Below are 4,518 nucleotides of genomic sequence, written 5' to 3'. Positions count from 1 at the left end.
GGGCGGCTGGAAGCAGGGGGTGTGGCTTCGTCGTGTGCCCCACCCCCCTCACCTCACCTGGGGGAACTGCGATCCCCCGCGATCCCCCCCAAAATGACCTCTACCCGAAGGAGTCTCAGAGCAGCTTACAATCCCTTTCCCTTCCCCTCCCCACAACAGGCACCCTGTGAGGTAGGTGGGGCTGAGAGAGCTCTCCTGAGGACTGCCCTTGAGAGAACAGTTCTGAAAGAATTTATGACTGACCCAGGGTCACACCAGCAGCTGCATGTGGAGGAGTGGGGAATCAAACCCAGTTCTCCCAGATTACAGTCCACACTCCTAACCACTCCACCAGACTGGCTCTGGATAGATGCAGAATTAGAGAAGGAAGGCAGCATGGTAGAGCCAAATCTTGTCAGATCTCAGAAGCTTAGCAGGATAGGTACTTGGAATGGAAACCACCGAGATGGACTCTGCAGAGGAAGGCGATGGCAGACCACCTCTGCTTCTCACTAGAGCCCCTCGCTGGGGTCGCCATAAGCCAGCTGCGACTTGACAGCACTTGACACACACACAGGGACATAATGCGGAATCTGACCACCACCACCCCTTTCAAAACGGGCAAATACATCCTCTGCAGCCAGTGAATGCCTTTGGTTTCCGTCTTTCCCTTCTCTTCCCTGATCTTATCAGCCTTTCCCAAGCCGTCTCTCTGTCAGGAGTGGTTTTGTTAATAACCCTCCTGTGATCGCAGAGCAAAAGGTTGCCGGGCAGCTTTCTCCTCTTCCTGCTGCCTGTCAGGACAGGAAATCACAACTTTCGGGAGAGCGTGCCACAGAGGGAACTGGAGAGCGCACCAGAGGTCAAGGGTAAGAGTGCATGAGCTGAGAATGTGCAGCCCAGCGGCAACTGCTGCTTGGACAGGAAAGGCAGACCTCCTGTCTGTTTTCCCCTGTTTACTATCTTTGGATGTCCGGGGAGGGGGGAGTGGACATAGGTTATATAGCCAAGCTATGCAGCCAAGCCAAAATTAATTGGGTTTCGACTGAACTTAATAGATGTTGGAGGATAGAAAAGCCTACAAAATGGGTCGGGTTGTGGGAAATCAGTCATTGTCCTGTCTTTGGTTTCCAAGTATCTCTTAAATGGCCTATGTGCCTCAGATTCAATAGCTGAACAGTATTTATTTAAGACTTTTTTCTTAGTCTTATTTATTTATTTATTTATGAGTTCCTCCGCCCTCCGCCGAAGCGGGCTCAGGGCAGCTTACAAAAGGATGAAACATAAGTAGACAATTGTAAACATAGATAAAACCAGTTTGAAGCAATCTACTGTCATAAAGTGCAAAAGCTAAAGGTAAAGGTTTCCCTTGCTCGAAAGCTAGTCGAATCTGACTCTGGGAGGCGGTGCTCATCTCTGTTTCCAAGCCGAGGAGCCAGCACTGTCCAAAGACTTCTCCATTGACATGTGGCCGGCATGACTAAATGCCGAGGCGCACGAAACTCTGTTACCTTCCCACCAAAGCGGTACCTATTTATCTACTTGCAATTTCTTGCTTCCGAACTGCTAGGCTGGCAGGAGCTGGGGCCAGAGATGGGACCTCACTCCGTCACGCGGCACTATTTTTATTGATTGATTGATTTGATTTGGATCTCACCCTCCCTGCTGAGGCAGGCTCAGGGCGGCTGACATAAAATATACCCCTCCCTGCTGAGGCAGACTCAGGGCAGCTGACATAAAATATATTGAACAACACAGCATTCAATAAAACCACAAAAGAATGCTTATAAAACATGGCATAAAATGCTAGTACAAATTCATAACCGGTGGTGGGCATTAGCAGCGTCCAACATTAAGTAATAATCAGCTAACATCATAGTCTGGACAGGCGGTTGATAATGATGTTAATACGGATGTTGGCCTCGAACTGCTGAACTACAGACCTTCTGGTCTGCAGCTCAGCGTCTTAACCTCTGAGCCACCGCAGCCCCCATAAAGTGCTAGCTAGATATCTATAAATACTTTGGGATGGTGGTAATGTTCATATTAATATGTTCTACGATCTGTTGTGCTCCTCAGCTTCTTGATCTCTATCACATATATATGCAGCAGGCACTGACTGTACACAATGGAGCCAGGGAAATGGGCTCTCTAATTCTCATTTGTTGTCGTTGATGGTGTCGGTGATGGTGTGCTTAGTAGTGGCGGCGGCGGCTCCTTAACCAAAGGCCTGGTGGAAGAGCTCCGTCTTGCAGGCCCTGCAGGACTGCAGAAGCCCTACCTTTCTTCAGCAAAGGAACCAAAGTGGCTGCATTTGTCTCAAACTCCTTCATGTGTTTATTATTAGAGGCCTGTGTGGATTGCTGGGTGGGAAATGCGTTTGGAAAAGAAGAGGCATTTTTTAAAAAATATAATCCTGCAATACTTATTAGTTTGCAGACTGAGGACCATGTTTTTGATAGTGAATTATTTATATTTTATTTATTTATTAATTCGACTTATTATACCGCCCTAACCCCTAGGGGTCTCTGGGCAGTTCACAGGGGGTGTTCTAAGAACGTATTCATCCTGACTAAGGCCACATAGTAGGGGTGGGGGTTTCCTACCAGCACCCTTGGTGGTACCCGCTGTCGGCTTCCTCCTTTCTCCTGGCGGTTCTCGCGTCTCACTGGGACCGGCTTGCTTCATTGGTGGGACCGTCTCCAACGCACGCCTCCGTGCCTGCTTCAGCCTCGGCTCTCATCCTTGTCGGCTCCGCCGCGCCCGCAATGCACGTCACCGTGCAACTTCCTGGTCTCCACCGCCGTTGTCTGCCGCCAGGGATCGCTCCACGCCATCCAGGCTCCACCACTGATGTCACCGCTGCCGCCACTGATGTTCTTGCAGCTGCTACCACGCACCTCGCTAGGGAGGAGGGTGCCCCCCACCCCTCTAAGGGTGGGTACCCATTTGCCTACTTGCTTTTTGATCTTTACTTGCTTTCGGGCCGCTGGGTGGGCGGGAGCTGGGACTCGGGGCCAGGCGCTCACTCTGGCCGCGGTGGATTCTCGAACAGCCATAGTGGCTGTCTCTAGTTGTTACCGGCAGGCGTTTAACTGCTTGCACCACCGCTCCCTTTATGTGAGAATGTCAGATTCTGTACCTCGATATATCTCTTTTTAGAATGCCAGACCTCCTAATACAATAGAACTTATAACAGACACTGTAGGCTATAATCAACTTTGCATACTCTTTGGTGTAAATAATATTTCTAAATTCAATCTATACACATGGTGGAGGAAAGCATCATTAAGTTGCACCCTCCAAAGCAGTCCCTTTCTCCAAGGGAACTGATCTCTTTAGTATAGAGATCAGAAATTGCAGGAGATCTCTGGTTAGGAATCCCAGGCGAACTATAGCTTTAGCCCCTCCCCCCCATAGAGAAAAGTGAGACCTCTAGAATAAATGTTTTACTTACTGGGCATTAAAAATGAGTGATGTAAAAATAAAAATAGATAAGCTGCTCAAAAGCCCTCCAACTTCCATCATGGCAGCTACTGAAGACCACAGTCAACAGATAATTAGGATTAAAATTATTGTATGGCAGTGTGTGGAGATCCTAAGATTGTCTGGCAGCCAGCAGTTCTAGCTCTTTTAATGTTGTTCACCACTAGGTGGTGAGCTAGACTTTTTTTAAGGCAAGAGATATTTCAGACGTGCTCTGCCATTGCCTGCCTCTGTGTCACACCACTGGTACTCCTTGGAGGCTGGTCACCCATCCAAATAGCTTCTGAGATCTGATGGGATTGGGCTGCCCTGGGCTATTTAGGTCAGGGCAGTCGACAGATATAGAGATTCTAATAGCTGGTTAATACCAAGCTTCCCTTCAAGCCACCACTCCAGTATGGCTGCCAACCTGTCTACTGGGGTGATGGGACGTCTACTCCACCTCCCAGGGGCACTTATAAAAGTCTGTGCACCAGGGCATGGATTTGGGTCTGGAGGAGCTTTGGCAGGGGGTTGGTGATGCACACCTGCTGGATTGCAGCATTTATTTCTTACATTTATACTCTGACTTTTCTTCCATCACAGCATTCTAGGCAGCATAAGGTCCTCTGTGGGAAAGTGGATCCTCCTTAGCACTCACAGAGGAGGGGGTGGGAGGTGTGTTGGGAGTAACTGGTTTAGTCAATCCAGTATCCTGTCTCAATTTAGCAAAGTGCATCTTGGCTATGTGCAAAGGAAGTTCTTTGTTCTCAGTGTGCTAGCAGAGTTACAAAGTTGCACAGAGCCACTTTGGTGAAGTGGTTAAATGCATGGACTTTAATCTGGGAGAACTTTCCAGAACTGTCCTTGAGAGAACAGCTCTGACAGAACTATGGCTTGCCCAAGGTCATCCAGCAGCTGCAAGTGGAGAAGTGGGGAATCAAACCCGGTTCTCCCAGATTAGAGTCCACACACTTAACCACTACACCAAACTGGCTCAACAATTGTGCTTCCATGATTTTCGTAATGTGGTCACTATCTTTCTGCCCCCGGGTCCAATTTGTCCAGCAGGAA

The sequence above is a fragment of the Gekko japonicus genome, unplaced genomic scaffold (genome assembly GCF_001447785.1).
Source record: "Gekko japonicus isolate JY-2015 unplaced genomic scaffold, Gekko_japonicus_V1.1 scaffold538, whole genome shotgun sequence".
Taxonomy (NCBI): Eukaryota; Metazoa; Chordata; class Lepidosauria; order Squamata; family Gekkonidae; genus Gekko; species Gekko japonicus.
The sequence above is the reverse complement of the archived record's forward strand: the minus strand, read 5'-3'. Positions refer to the sequence as shown.